We start from the raw sequence: 16,860 nt of genomic DNA, 5'->3' as shown, positions 1-16,860 counted from the left end.
AAGAGTGACGGATCATTGTTGTAGTTGCTGGTGAAGACTCTGAAGAAAAAACAGGTTAGTGGCCACGTTCAAAGAGAGGAGTAATAACTCTCCTTAGCTTAGTTGTCGAATTTGCATGCGACCGAAGTACTATCTATTTATTTTCGTTCTGGATATATATATATTGAGATAAATTTAACAAAATCTCACGTATGTATAAATCACACGATATGATCATAGAGGGTGTGTGAACGAACAGTGTTAAAGTTTACAAGTTTAAAAATATGGATCAATTATATTTATATGAAAGTATTAGATTCCATTTATATTGATATCTACTAGTGTAAAGTTTCAAATATTATTAACATAAGCTAAGTAGACAGATGTAGTATATGTATCAATAATGGAAGCAAATAGTAACACTTTGTTCTCTTCACTCTATCTTATTTTGACGATCAGAATAGATATTTTGACTAGATTAGATCTCTTGATTCCAAATTATGAATATTACTCTATATCTAATAAAAAATATACATGTTGAGACAAGTTAACAATATCTTACTACCTGATAATGTTTTTTCTCATACATTGCCTTACAATTAGGGCCTATTCACATTTATGAACTGAGCTAAACTGAACTGAACTGATTGAAGCTGAACTAAACTAAACTGAACTGAATTGAACTGAATTGAAGCTGAACTGGACTGAAATTAAGCTGAAGTAAATAGACTCTTAGTTATAGTTTAGCTAAACTAGATAATCAAATTAGATAAATTAAGACCAAACTAGATTAGACTTTAGAAAGTTTAGGCCAGATTTCCTTAATTTAAACTAAGAGTGAATAAATTGTTAATATAATCTCTCTCTCTCTCTTTTTTATTTTTTATTTTTATTTTTTTATATATTTTTGTATGAGTTATTTAATTTATTCGATCTTTCAATAGTAATTATGCTATATTTGACAAACACCTTTGTTCTATAGCATTTAATTGTGACACCTCATCCTACTTAGTCAACGATATTGTTTACAAATTTTCACTTAACTCTCTTATTGCAACTATAATAATTAAATTAAATTAAATTAAATTAGTTTGCATCCAATCCACTTTGTAAATACTAATATAAAAGATTGTTTTTTTACCCAAAAAAAAAAAAAAAAAAAAAAAAAAAAAAAAAAAAACTAATATTAAAAGAAAAAGAGGGGAAAAAAGTGTCATATCATCAATTAAATATGAATTGAAGCTTCTCATAGTCTCATAATATAGGCTAGCTTCCTATCATATGATCTTTGTCCTTTTTTCTCTGAATTTTTTGCAACCAAACATGAAAAAAAAAAAAAAAAAATAACTTCAATTTTCTTAAAATTATTTTCCAACCAAACATGCATTAATATCATAGCAAAATCCTTACGCCAACCTAATGTATTAAAATAGGTAAAGCCAGCAAGAGATGATAGAGCTGAGTAGACCTCTCATTAAACAATCAATACAAAGCTCTTAGAAAATACTACACACTCCTATTACTACAACTTCTCCTCTACATTTTCTTCTCTCTTTCAAAGAAAAAAAAAAACTTCCACTTTTTCTGGCCAAAAGAAAAAAAAAAATCACATAATTTCCATGGAATTTCTCATGCCATTTCGTCCTAATTCAGTCCCTCTTACACCCATCAACTTCTTAGAACGAGCTGCCACGGCTTATTCCGACTGCCCCGCCCTCGTCTACAACAACAATAACGATAACAATAACAATGCGACGACCTACACTTGGGACCAAACGCATCAACGATGTGTCCAAGCGGCGTCTTCTATTAAGTCCCTTGGTATTAAGCAAGGCGACGTGGTGTCCGTCTTTGCACCTAATGTCCCCGCCATGTACGAGCTTCAATTCTCGGTTCCTATGGCGGGGGCTGTGGTGAACAACATCAACACCCGTCTTGACCCTCGTACACTCTCGGTTCTCCTACGTCATAGTGAGTCTAAGCTTGTGTTTGTGGATCATCATCTTCACCCTATTCTCGTTCGTGCTCTCTCTCTTTTGCCTCCTGGTACTCCTCATCCTATCATCGTCGTAATCAAGGATACTGATGAAGTGAATGTTAATGGAAGCAACTCGGTTGCTAATTATAAGCAATTGGTGGATGGTGGTGATCCGGGTTTTGAGTGGATCAGGCCTAAGAGCGAGTGGGATGCACTCGCTCTTAATTATACCTCAGGAACTACGAACAACCCTAAAGGGGTTGTTCTAAGTCATAGAGGGTACTACATTCTAGCAGTGGATACACTACTAGAATGGTCAGTACCGAAGCAACCGGTCTATCTATGGACCTTACCCATGTTCCATGCCAATGGCTGGAGCTTAACATGGGGGATGGCCGCAGTGGGGGCAACAAATATCTGTCTAAGAAAATTCGATGCCCCCACTGTTTACGAGGCCATTCAACACCATCAGGTGACCCACATGTGTGGTGCACCCGTGGTGTTGAACATGCTAGCCAACTTACCCAATGCCAAACCCTTGAAAAAACCCGTTCATATCCTTACAGCCGGAGCCCCACCTCCAGCATCAGTCCTCTTTCGGACTGAGTCCTTAGGGTTTGTGGTTAGTCACGGGTATGGACTAACCGAAACGGGTGGGTTGGTGGTTAACTCTGCATGGAAATCCAACTGGGACCACCTACCTGCAAAAGAAAGAGCAAGGCTTAAGGCTAGACAAGGGGTAGGATCCCTAGGGATGACCGAGGTTGACATATTGGACCCGAAAACGGGTCAACCCGTAAGAAGAGATGGATCCACCCTAGGAGAAGTTGTACTAAAAGGTGGGAGTGTCATGCTAGGGTACCTTAAGGACCCGGAAGGGACGTCTAAGTGCATGACCCGAACCGGGTGGTTTCGAACGGGGGACGTAGGAGTCATACACCATGATGGCTACCTAGAGATCAAAGATAGGCTCAAGGATATAATCATAAGTGGTGGAGAGAATATCAGTAGTGTTGAGGTGGAGGCGGTGTTGTACACTCACCCGGCCGTGAACGAGGCGGCTGTGGTGGCTCGACCGGACGAGTTTTGGGGTGAGACACCTTGTGCATTCCTTAGCTTAAAAAGTAAGGGTGAAAATGAGGTGACTGAAAAAGAAATAATAGAGTATTGTAGGGAGAGGATGGCACACTACATGGTTCCGAAGACGGTTGTTTTCGAGGAGGAGCTGCCTAAGACATCCACCGGAAAAGTTCAGAAGTTTCTACTAAGGGAAATGGCTAAAGCAATGGGTCCAATTAAAGTAGCTTCTTATACTACTAATGCTACTACTAATAATGTGATTACTCAAATGCAGTGATGTAATTAAGGAGTTTGATGAAGTTTCCTTTTCTTTAATTATATGTGTTTTGCTTAATATTTATTTTTAGAAGGTTGTATGATTTAGTAATGTTTAATGAACGTAACAATGTATGTACAATTACTCTTATTAAGCTATTATATTTGGTTTGTCTATGTGACGTTTGTTTAATATGGTATTATAAATTATAATGCATTTTGTAAGCAAACAATTTAATGTAATAGGAATTTTTTTTTTTTTTTTTTTTTTTTTTTTTTTTTGAAAGGCTCCAAAGAGCATAGATTGAATTTAATATTGTAATAGGAAATTAAGTACATATATTGTTACTAATTTAATATTGTTGCTTTTATTGAATTTTGGCTTCTTTTGCTGGTTGTTTATTTGGTTGTTGAGATTCAGGTCATGTTGAAATTAATGGTAACTCGCAAGTACAACTAACGAATTTGGATGTGAATGAATTTATAAATGATGTATATCGTGTCTTGCTATGAGTTATTTGTATGTACTATTTTGGTTGAACAGTCATTTAATTTTGGCAAGTTATTGAGATATTTTATGGAATTTTGAAAGTGATTTTTTTTTTTTTCATAAACAATGTGAATAACGGATTTTCAAAACATTACTCCCTATAATCGATAGTTGAAAGCATTAACCGATTTTCTTAGATTAAAATAAATAAATAATTAATTAAAAAAAAAAAAATTTAAAAAAAAGTTAAAAAAACTTTTTTTTTTTTTTTTTTGGATAGAGTTAAAGAAGTCAATTTTGTTATTCCTAGTTCTAAATTATCTTCTTTGATGTAACATCATAAACCAAGGACATGACCAATTTAGTGAAATGTTCTTTTTTTGGTTACAAAAGGAATTAGTTTGTTAAGAATTATTGGTATTACCATTCAAAAACAAAAAAAAAAAAAGAATTATTGGTATTATAAGAAAATCAGGTGGAGGGTAAAGGGTAATAAAATGGATAGAATTTTCTTTCCACGAAAAGAAATTATCAGATTTCGGGAAAAGTTTTCACCCTGGAGTGTTTATCATTGATCAATATATATATAGAGAGTTTACAATACTAGTTCTAATCACGTTAGGACGATAAAAAAAATATACATAAAATAAATCCTAATTTGCGACAAATATTATCATAAATATAATATCTATCAGAAATGAAGCAATAGCAAAAAAAAAAATAAAAAAAAACGAACTTTAGCAAAAAAAAAAAAAACTTTGTTTGAATTTTTTAAAAAATATTTTTTTTTTGTATTTAGATAAAAATTCTAATATCAAAAGATAATATTTTATATTTGATTAGTTTAAACATAAAAATCTCATTCGTCAATTTTGCTTATGTGGCCTTTGAATTATTTAATTCAATAAATAATAATAATCTCTTATTTGATTGGCTACAACTAAAATTTATAACTCGCTAAGAAAATTAAATCCTACTTGGCTCTCTAAAAACTCGGGAAAAAACTCCTCTTTATGTATATGTATATGTATATGTATATATTAGATTTTCCTCTAAATCTCACTTAACCATTTAGTAATTAAATTAATTTATATATATATATATAAAAAAAAAACTATCACACCTACAACTAGCTAGCCAGCCACCCCCTCCCTTTGTCCCTTCCCTTGATGCAGTCCTCCTCCCTTACGCCGCCTAGACCCCCATCCTCGGCGACCACCTCCACATCCACCACCGTCCGACCCCCCTTTCCCCTGCTACAACTCTCCACCTCCCTTCACACTTCACCCTCACTTCTTCCTCAAACACTCTCAAAACTCACTAAGCTACAAAAATTTGTCAAGATCTTCTTGGAAGCTCCAAATCAAGTTCTCCCACACAATCAATGTATTTTTGCTTCGATTTCATCTTATAATTTGCTCAAATCTTGTGATAATATTGTCCGAAAACCCTAAAAAAATATAAATGGAGTTTTCAATTTTGTGCATCTTACTTGCAATTGATGCTTGTTTTAGCTTTGATGATGTATGTATGTGATGCTAGGGTGATTTAGAAGCAAGTTGCAATTGGTTTAGACTTGATTTGAGCATGTTTGAGTTGTAAATTAGAGCCAAATAAGGAAACTTACTTGCTCTTACTTGTGGTGGTCGCCGGCGGGGATGGGGGGTGAGGGGATCTAGGTGACGGGTCCGATGGGGGAGGGGTGGTTGGCTGTTTGGTTGGCGGTGGTAGTTTATCTTTTATAAATTAAATTTAATTATTTAATAATGAAGTGGGTTACAGGTTAATTAGAAGAATTGAAAAAAAAAAGAGAGTAATTAGTAACTTAGAGGGCAATTAGGTGATTAGGTTTCTCCTTGAAAAAAAAAAAAAAACGTGTTGGTTTTTCTAAAGGTTTTTTTTGGCAAAATGGTACTCCCTCCGTTTCATAATGTTAGTCCCATATGGAATCAATCACATAAATTAAGAAAAGAAATATATTTGGAATTTAACATTAAAGTACAACATAATTCATAATTAGTTTACCTTATTTAACTTTTTAAATTTTTTTATTAGGAAAGCACAAGTCATAATTTCATAATTTATGGTATATATTTCCTTACTTAGAGTCATGTCATTAATCCACAACTTATTAATTCCAAAAAAATCAAGTTATAAATGAAATATATTCAATATGAGTATATCTTTTTGAAACGCCCAAAATAGTATATGGGACTAACATTATGAAACAGAGAGAGTACTTTTTAAAGGTTTATTCTGACAAATTTTCATAATTGCAAATACTATATTAGATAGAAAAAAATAAAAATAAAGGAGAAATGTAGTGGATTTTGTTTTACATTGGATTTTACACTCTTTAGTCTTTACATATGCATAAAGATTTTACACCGGCTGAATTCATGGTTTTTTTATTGATTAGGCCCAACCCAAGGCCTAGGTCATTAATTAAATGTTATACTAGAACTTTTAAATGAGCAATCTATGTGTGACCTAAGCCCACATGCTGTTGTGGTGTGCTATAGTGTTTGTGTGCCAAAGACAAAAAAAATTTCATTTTATTTAAGTGTGTTTTGTGATGTTGGATTATATCGTGTTTTTTCACTAGAACATATGGCTCAAGCTTGGCTCAAGCTTTGACAAAGCATAGTTGCATGCCTATCTCATGCATGTAATTTTGTTGTGTTTTTTCGAATCAAGTCAAAGTCATGAGTCTGTCGAACTCTATACCAACGTCTTTTTTGTATGGTCAATGCCATAGTCACTTCATTTTATTTTGTAAATGGAAGAAGATATCCTGACTTGCTAAATTAAGAGCAAAATTAGGAAATCCTAACGTCAAACAAGTTCACTAACATGGTTAAAATTAGGGGTGTTCAAAAAAACCCGACCCGATTGTCCCAACCCGATTTCCCAATGACCCGGTAAATACCCGATGGGAAATTTGGGGAAAAAAGCTGTTTTTTCGGGACGGGTACCCGACCCGGGAAAAATGCATGTTATCCGGGTCGGGACATGGGTCGCATTTTGTAATTCTCGGGTACCCGATTTCCCGAAATATTTAAAAAAAAAAAAAAGAAAGAAAAGAAAAAAAACCCTCCCTCAAATTAAGCCCAGCCCACCAAACTAGGGTTCTTTCACACGCCTCCCACATCTGCCTCCTCTCTCTCTCTCTTCTTGCATCTCCTCTCTCTCTCTTCTTCCTTGAATTAAACTCCTCAATCCTTTCCCGTTGATTTCCCATCTTCAACTTTCCACATTCACCTTATATTTCCATTCCCTCCTTTCCTTTGTATCCCAAATCAGTAAATCACCCACCCCCACTAAACTCCACCAAAAATCTCCAATGTCTACCTCAAGAACCCCACAATATCTCCTCGATTAATCGTGAGTTGCCGGAAAATCTCATCTTAGGTGACAAATTTGGCGACTAATTCCATCATTGTCATGGCGTCTTCCTAAGCAAGAATTTGTCTTCCATTATCGCACCATTCGTCTCCCATTACGGCATTACTGGGTTTTTTTTTTATTTTTTTGGCAATTCAATTGGGAATCAGATGTAAATTTTTGGATTTTATTTTTGGGAAATCAATGGTTATAAATTATAATGTGTGTTTATCTAACAAAAAAAAAAAATTAAATTACAACAATTATAAATACCTAAAATTAATATAAGTATAATTTTTTTTCTTTTTTTTTTAAAACAAGGAAATCCGGGTACCCTATGTCCCGACCCGAATAATTCGGGTACCCGGAACCCGGGTACCCGAGATATTCGGGTCGGGACATGGGACATATTAACAACTACCCGAAACTCCGGGTACCCGGGTTTTCGGGTACCCGAAACTCCGGGTACCCGGATTTGAACACCCCTAGTTAAAATCAAACTTGGCAATAATGAGTTAAAAGCCTAAAACATTGCACCCCAAAAAAAAAAAAAAAAAAAAAAAAAAAAAAAAAAAAATTACACTAAAACATTGCACTTCCCTCTAACATGATTAATAGTAAAAACATAAAACAATTTGGTATATGAAAAAAATAATTCCACTAATTGTCTAATTTAAAAAGTCTTATGCATTAAAAAAAATGCATATAATTATGTGATGATGTAGTTTGTTGAGGACGTGTTGAAAACTTGATTATCTATGGTTTTTTAAAAGTAAGATCCAATGACGTTTTTGTGGTTGATGTATTCTACTATTCTGTATAATGTAATGTTAACTTTTTTGAAAACAAATAAATTCATTAATAGCTCATGTGACATTTACAAATAAAATCTAAATCAACAAATATATAAAATTGAAGGGAAATTCTAAATGGTAGCCTTCTACTATTACTTTTTATCAATGGTAGCCAATTTTTTTTTGGGATTCTCAATGGTAGCACTCTACTTTTTAAAAGTTGCAACCGTAACCTTATTACCTTTAAACCGTTAAATATCCGTTAACTTTAACTATTGTCAACCATTTTACTCTCTTAACCCTTAACTATATTCTCTCTCCTCCCCTTCATTCCATGGCAGCCACCTCCAACCCGAACCCAAACCCCAAACTCTCCACCACAACACCCTCCACAGTCCACATACACCCACCCCTTCTTTGTCCTCCTTCCACCGCAATGCCACCCCTTCAAGTCAACTAAACCAGCCCAAAACAACAACATCAATACTTACACAAAAACAACCACCAAATTAAACACCTCCACCTTTGCACCATATTGTCACCCAACCATCAACTACAACAGCCCATAATAACCACCATTTGCCACCTCTCTTGACTCCACCCCACAACAACAGCCACACAAATTGCGGCTTTGACACCAACACCACTGTCACGGCCCCAGTGCCGCACCTCAACTGCTCGAAATTCAACAAAAATGGAGGTCAATGAATTCTCAATTCCTTTCAATAACAATCATGAAAATTAACTCAATTAAAACCCAAGAATTCGATGAAATTCAACTCCAATTCTTCTCGCACAGATTCAACGTTGGATTCAAATCAAATTCCGGTATATTTCTCTCTCCAATCCCCTAATTCGACCACATTGACGCATATGATTCAAATTTAACGACGATAACAATGGAGATGAAGAGGAAGACGAAATTAAAGCATGCAAAGAGGGGATAGGGGAAAGAGGATGACCGGGTGGGATGTCGAGCGATAAGGAGAAACACCGGTAGATTATTGGTGGAGCCGTGGAGGGGGAATGAGAAAGTGGTTGGGCAGTGTGGAGGGAGGGGGGGTGGCTAGGCAGTGAAGGGGGAGGGTGGGTATTTTTATTTATTTATTTTTTATAAAAAAAATATTAAATTTTGTTTAAATTAAGTTAGATTTAACAAAAGTTTAACGGAAAAACAGTTACGGTTGTAACTTTTTAAAAGTAGAGTGCTACCATTGAGAATTCAAAAAAAAAAATTGGCTACCATTCTACCATTGAGAATAAGTAATAGTAGAAGGCTACCATTGAGAATTTCTCAAAATTGAGTTGTATCCCAAAGTATCAATCAATACTATATACTAAAAGACACACCAGCAATGACACGTGTCATTTCCTAGTGTGTCGATTTTATTTTAATTTTTTTTAAAAAAATTCCATTTAAAAAACAAATACATTAAACTTAAGTATAAAATAAATTTCGTATTTACATAAATAAAATCTTTGATGTATGCATGTATCTCCTTCCACAATCAAATGCATAGTATGATAGATCTGCTTGACAAATAGGCTATTTTATAATCCATCATAATATTCACATATGTAAATTTATTTATACAATGTAAATTTAAATTTAGTTATTAAAAATTTCCGTGCATGGCACGGGGTCTAACCTAGTATGTTAATATTTGTTCAATAATAACCTTTTTTTGAAAAATAATAATGAAATAAACGGGTGCTTTAAAAAAGCACTTTCATTAATTGAATACATGTTTAAAAAAAAAAAAACTAATCCTAAATGTCAAAGACCCATTTCTAGGAAACGAACAACCAACTTAGGGTTCGTTTGGCATCGTTGTGGTTTTCTGTTTTTTGGTTTTTTGTTTTTTAAAAGTATATTATATATGTCATAATGAATCAAAAATTATTTAGACTTGTTAAAATTATGATAATTTTGAAAATTGACAACAAAAAAGTGAAAACACCCTTGTTTCCTGTTTTTGGTTTTTAGTTTTCAAAAAAATAGAAAACTGAAAACCAAAAATGATGCCAAACAAGCCTTTAAGTATCAACTTTTTTAGGAAATGTCAAAGCAAGATACATTTATTAATTAAGGCTTCACTTGCTCAGTAATTAGCGAAACGGCCAAGACCCATTTCTAGGCCAACTGGTCCAGTGTAGAGCCCATGAAGTTAAGACTACTCGTGGGCCAGCAGTTGTTGGTGTGTGAATAGCCATCTCAGATTAAACTTTCTCAACCTTGTTCAACAATCATCATTTTCCTGGCGCACAGACGTACGAAGATGAGTTTTATGATTGATACATAATTCATTTATTTATTTATTTATTTTTTAAATTTTTTGACAAAAGATACTATTAAAGAAAAACAGAATTACAACTTAACACTAACTAAAACAAGAACATTTAACAACCTACACACTAAGTACCATCACAAGAAGATCGAAGAGAACCAAACATTGAAATGGTCTTGCAACAAACCAATAACTGCAGAGCCCGGACCCCCATAAAAACCGAACCACATCCAAAAAGTGGACCAAGAGAAGCCAAATGAACCGAAGCAGTCGAGATGAACCAAAAGCGCAGATCACTAACATTGATGAGAACCCGAGCTGGCACTGAAAGCGAAGGGAACTCTTAGTGGAAAATGTTGGGAGACGGACAAACCCAAAGTATGCATTTTGTTGCTGAGAAACCGACCTGTGACACCATTCCACTCCTAGGGAACGAAAAACATAACTGCATCCTAGGAGCCTAAAAAAGTGAGTTGAATAGATATGATACATAATTTTAAGTTAGAGAGTTGAATAGATTAAATTCCTACCTTTTAAAAAGTGTGAGACAACTGTTTGACCGTTTATACTCCTAAATATGTTTGTTTACATATTTGCCTTTTATTTATAAGTTTAAGAAGCTTTTTCTTTTGTTTTTTTTCTTCTTCTTACTAAAGGAATATGTTTTATACTCTATCACGCCCCCTCACACGAGAGCTTGTTTGGGCTAGAAGTGTGGATGCAGCATGGGCCTCCCTCATACCCATCGCTTAATATTCCACTTGAAAGTGGGGGGTGGATGAGATTCGAACCCGTGACCTTTGTGTCACGCTGGCTCTTGATACCATGTTAGTGGACCAACTCAACCAAAAGCTTAAGCTGATGGTTGAGGCCCAGGAATATGTTTTATACTCTATCAATAACAACTTTTATCACTTTTTATCACTTCTTCACTAAATCTAAATTAACTCTATTAAAGTTTAGAAGAATATTGCACTATCTATTAAGACTGTTATACAACATCTAATACATTATACAACATCTAACGCATTATACACGATCTACTTATAGGATATGTATCTAAAAGTGTGTTGTGCATAGGTATTTACGTGATAATAAAATCTCAATATATATAAAAGATGAAAAGCAAAAAAATGTATATAAAAAATTGTATAATAAGAAAAAGTTAAATCAATAATGATACATGAATATAATACATTTCCATCCAGAAAAATAAAGCAAATTTAAATTTGGTAAATATCTTATATTGAGATTGATGACTTAGGTCAAGTTCGGTACAGTTCAGTTCAGTTCGGTATAGTTCAATTAAGGTTCTAACTTCCTTTTCTCATAAGTAATTCAGTTCAGTTCAATTTAGCTCAGTTCAATACATGAGAATAAGCCCTAACAACTAAGCAACCCATTTGAGTTGTTTGTTATTTGATGATATAAAATGTAATGCTTCGAATATGCAGCTATGTTTTCTAATAGTAGACACTTTTAATATAACTAGGGATTCTTACGCGCACGATGCGCGTAGATGGCTAGCCTTTTAAGGAGAATTATTATTGGTAGTCTTTATGTCTTACAAATATTTGCATGGTATTTATTATATCTATTTGCATAGTAAGTTTTAAGTACTTATTGATGAGATGAATTAAGTAAATTAAACAAGTCATCCTATAATTATATATTTTTTTTTAAAAATGGAGAGCATAAAAAATGCTTTGAATATTGAAATAAACACAAGTAATTAATCAATTTTGGTGATTCAAGAGATAATTTTAAGCCTTTTGAATTCAATGGGGGTAAATATGTAAATGGAGAGTCTAAAAAATGCTTTAAATATTGAAATAAACACAAATAATTAATCAATTTTGGTGATTCAAGAGACAATTTTAAGGCTTTTGAATTCAATGGGGGTAAATATGTAAAAGAAAATTTTTAGGGATATAAATGTCCATGCACTATTCATAAGAGTATTCTCCACTTTTTATAAGGTAGGGAAATATGAAGTATTAACATTGGTACCATTGTTTATTAAATCAAGGTCCGCCAAAACTTGTAAACTTTGGGAGAAAGAGTTCGTACAAATAAATTCATCGCTAAGACCCGTGTCCCACCTAGCCGCTAGATGAGCAACGGTATTTCCCGCACGTCGTACATGAACACATTCAAAATTAACAAAAGAACTACTCATACGGAAGACATCCTCAAAGAAGTGAAAAATAGGTGCCGCATGCTCTTACCACATTCAATGAGTCACATTCAAGAGTAACTCTATCAAATCCCAGCCTTCCTGCCATCTCAAAACCATACCTCGCAGCTGCTGCCTCGGCGACTTCAGGAGCCCATTTATGCCTTGTTTAGTTTACCTTATTTTTACTTATTTGAAATCAGATAAAAAATAAAAGTTCAAATAAGAAAAAAATGTATTCTGACATACTTTAATTATCTTTTTATGTAGAACTTTTATTCATTCATATCTTTAATATCGCGTCGTAACGAAAAAAATTTATGAATAGATCGAACATATCAATAAAGGGAATTAATAAAATTCACATCATTACAAATCTAACCAAACCCCACTTGATATATATTAAAGTTTAGTCAATCGAACAATCGAATCAAATCATAAAAGATAAGTTTTGATCAAATCAAATCAGAAAAAATAAGTTCAGATCGGGGAAAAAAAAGTTCAGTACATACACATCAGATAAGCAAAAATAAGGTAATAAATTAACATGCCCTAAGTATATATACAAAAAGATTGTGAGAAATGTATTGACACATTAATTAAAGTTATGTTTTAAGGTTTGAAAATGGAATGGCTATTTTTGTTGGATTTCATTTTTTAAGTTATAGATTGTAGTATATTTATAAAATGTGCACTAACTATTAGCTCAACCCTTTTTTCTAATGAAGAAAATGAAACATCTATCATTTTGTTACTTATTAAATAATATGCATGCAAGTCATGGAATGCCTAAAGTTTTTAAAGTTGGAGTATAATTTATATTCAAGTTACTTGGAATGTGAAAGAAAAACATTGATTACATGTAATAAAGTTATAAATTGTTACTATATGTTTAAATAGCGTGCACTAATAATTAGCTCAAATTTTTTCTATTTGTAATAAAGAAAATAAAATATTTCAGTTTATTACTCCCTCCGTCCCCGAAAGAATGACCCATTTGGGTTAATTACACGGGTATTAAGAAAGTTAAATAAAAACGTAAAAGTATATCGAAAATATAAATTTACAGGGGGTTTGTAAAAAAAAAAAATAGAGAGAGAAAGTAATAAAATTAATGAAAAATCAAATTTTTTATATGGGGAAGCTAATTTTGCACAAATTTTGTTGCAAATTGGTGTGTGTTTTAATGCATGCAAAGGGGTCATTTTTTTTGGGACTAAAATTAGGTCAAATAGATCGTTCTTTCGGGGACGGAGGTAGTACTTAAATTATACAAGTTAGTGGTTACGGAATGTAAGTTTTTATCTTTATAAGCTATATTTAAGTTACTGGGAATAATGTGAAAGAATAACATTGGTTGATTACATGTAATGGATAGACTTTGAGATTATAAGCTATATTTAAGGGCTATATATAAGCACTAAATTAAATGTCTAAATTTACTCTTGGAAATTGTATAAAATTAGGAGTTCGTGATAAAAACACGCGTAAATCAATGTAATTAGTGTTTATATTTTTATGATTTCTTAACTTTTTACGATTTTCAAGTGTAAATTTAATACTTATATAGCTCTAAGGGTTATGTATAACATTTTCCTTAAATCTCTACCTTATAAAAAGTATAATACTCGTACAACATTACTACGGAGTATTAAGAATAGTGCCCTGTCAATTATTTCCTTCAAAATACGTATTTACATATTTACCCTCATTATTATATATAAGTTTTTATTTTGCCTTTATTAATGTTAATTGCTTTTTTTTTCGCCTTCATTAATGTTAATTATGAAGGCTACTTTGATTGTAATGAATGATTCTTTAAATATTGTTGCAATAAAAATAGAAGATAATTAAACAAAAAGGTTGAATTGTGAGTGTGACATATGACACTATCTATTTGTGTTATTGTATGGTACGAAGTATATTGTATAGATGCATAAGTACAGAAAGATTTAGAATTCTGCATACATTGAAGCCATATTGTGTAGTTACTTGGAAGAATTTTGTGTTTAATGACTTCTATGGCTCTATCAACACTGAATGTCGGTTCATCATTAGAAATAAAAGAATGTACTTGGGAGGTGATATACTAATATATATATTAGGAGGATCAAGGAGTGGAAGGATGGTTAGTCCATTCATCTTCTCCGTATATGACCTGAGTTTGAACTTTACTCCACCCCTTCTTTGATAGAAGAGGCACCCCTGTATTTAATGGTTAAAAAAAAAATACTGGTATATTACTTAAACATGAGACAAAAATCTTCTTAAAAAGACAATGTGATCTGAAGTCACTGGACTCAAATATATTATTTGCTTCACATACACACGACATTTTTCAAGTTTTAAGGTGATACAATGTGATGTATTTGTCATGGTTAGTGCCTTAATGATGAACATAGACAACATGCATCGTTTTGTATCTTTTATTATTATTATTATTATTATTATTATTATTATTATTATTATTATTATTATTATTATAGAATGGCCAAAACATTATCAAAATAATAATTTTTCAATAATTATAAGTTTAACAGTACAATGCTTAGCTTGATTTTATTATTGCATTGACCCCATAAGCATTGACCCCATAATTATGCTAAGTAAATGTAACATGGATAATACCAGATAGCATGTGATCATAACACATTAACACGTATAGTCATTTAGCTTAGTTGGGTGATCTGATAAAGAATGTGTTTTCCAACCTTGCAATAGATTGAAGGTTCAATCCCCACTAGGGCACTTTGAGGGTAGGGATTTTATTATCCTTTCGACCTTTCCCACTTCAAAGTGTTTAGCTGTATTCTGGTGTTACTTGTATTATGGGGTTACAAGTAACACTTTATAAGTAACCCCTGTTGCACCATGTGATCAGTCGCATATAAAAGTTTGTGTTAAATTAAACAAACATAAGATTAAAATTGATGATTAATGCAAATTGATAGTTTGAGATCAAGTAATGGAAAACCGACAATTGATGGTATCATAAGTCCAATAGTTATTTGATGCAAACCATCTCATAATAATAAGTCATAGTTGAGAGACTAGTGTGGGACGATGTACTTTCTAAACTTCATATTGTTTTCAGGAAATAAATGTACGTCTTTATTCTTATTTACAAATTTATAGGGCTGAGGTTGGGGTGCGAGACTGCGAGTGTGGGATCATGTGTGTTGCTAGCAAAATTCATACTTGTATACTACAAATTTTTAAATGGACCTGGTTCACACTAATTTATTGTGGACCACTAATATTAGAGAAATTACGATTGTTTTTTTTTTAAAAAAAAAAAGTCACTATAATAAAATGAAAGTCACTATGTTGAAAATAAAAGTCACTTTGGTAATATATAGGCTATAAGAGGTTAATTTTTTTAATAAAATATTTTATAAGGTCAATATTAATAATAAAGGTCACTATATTAAAATTAGGGTCATAACGTCATACTTCAAGTTCACAATAGTATTAAACAATATACAACTTTTAATAAAGGTTACTATGTTAAAAATAAGGTTACTATGTTAATAATAAATGTCACCATGTTCAATATAATGTCAGTTGCGTGTGTATAAACCTCGGGTCCACAATAATATTATTGTGAACCAGGTCCACGCAAGTATTTCTGCTTGTATACAAGCTTAAAACAGTCACTTTAGAAAATTTCCGAATTTCGACCTATCATAATATTGCTACTTTGCTAGAGTTGTACTTCCTCTGTTTTTTTTTAGTTGACACCTTTCTATTATCACGATTGTCAACGCATGTTTTTAACGCTTAATAACTTCAATAATCAAAATTGTAAAATTATAAAAAGTGGATATTAATAAAACATACATATAGACGATTCAAATAAGATCCACATGATTATATTTTATCGTATCTATTAATCACAAAAGCGAGTCAACGTATAATGTGTGAATAGTGTAAAAGTCAAACGGTGTCAACTAAAAATAACGGAGGAAGTAGTAATTAATTACTATGGTGTAAAAATTTCATAGGACCCCTATTTTCATAATTTTCATAGGACCTCCTAAGAAACAAAGTCCTCATGTAGATGTTCATGTAGCCGATCCCACTTATGAGATTAAGACATTCAAGCAAAAGAGGATTTATTTAAGATATGTTCTATTAACCTGATTCACACTTATCTTAAATTTAATTTATTTAAAATATTATAAACTTACTTGAATTTATTAGATTTATCAAAAATTATCTTAGGCTTGATACAAAGCTCACATTATGTCCAAGAGTAAAATAAATTCAAATATATTTGATTAGATGAGATAAGATTAAGAAAGATAAGTTCTGATGACAAATGTTATCCAAGAACAAATTACAAGTTAAGATACAATAAGATATATAAGTTCAGATTAGTGAAATATGATTTGAATTAGGTTAACTCTTACTAGAATTTATTTTTCATGAGTTTT

General features: G+C 32.4%; 1 pseudogene; it reads left to right on the top strand.

Annotated features, from left to right (window-relative positions):
* The first annotated feature begins 1,598 nt into the window (after nucleotides 1-1,598).
* Nucleotides 1,599-3,409, top strand: LOC145604827 (2-methylpropanoate--CoA ligase CCL4 pseudogene; annotated as a pseudogene).
* The last annotated feature ends 13,451 nt before the right edge of the window (nucleotides 3,410-16,860 follow it).

This window comes from Chenopodium album, chromosome 22, assembly GCF_948465745.1.
Source record: "Chenopodium album chromosome 22, dcCheAlbu1.1, whole genome shotgun sequence".
NCBI lineage: Eukaryota > Viridiplantae > Streptophyta > Magnoliopsida > Caryophyllales > Amaranthaceae > Chenopodium > Chenopodium album.
This window is presented reverse-complemented; position numbering and strand designations above follow the sequence as displayed.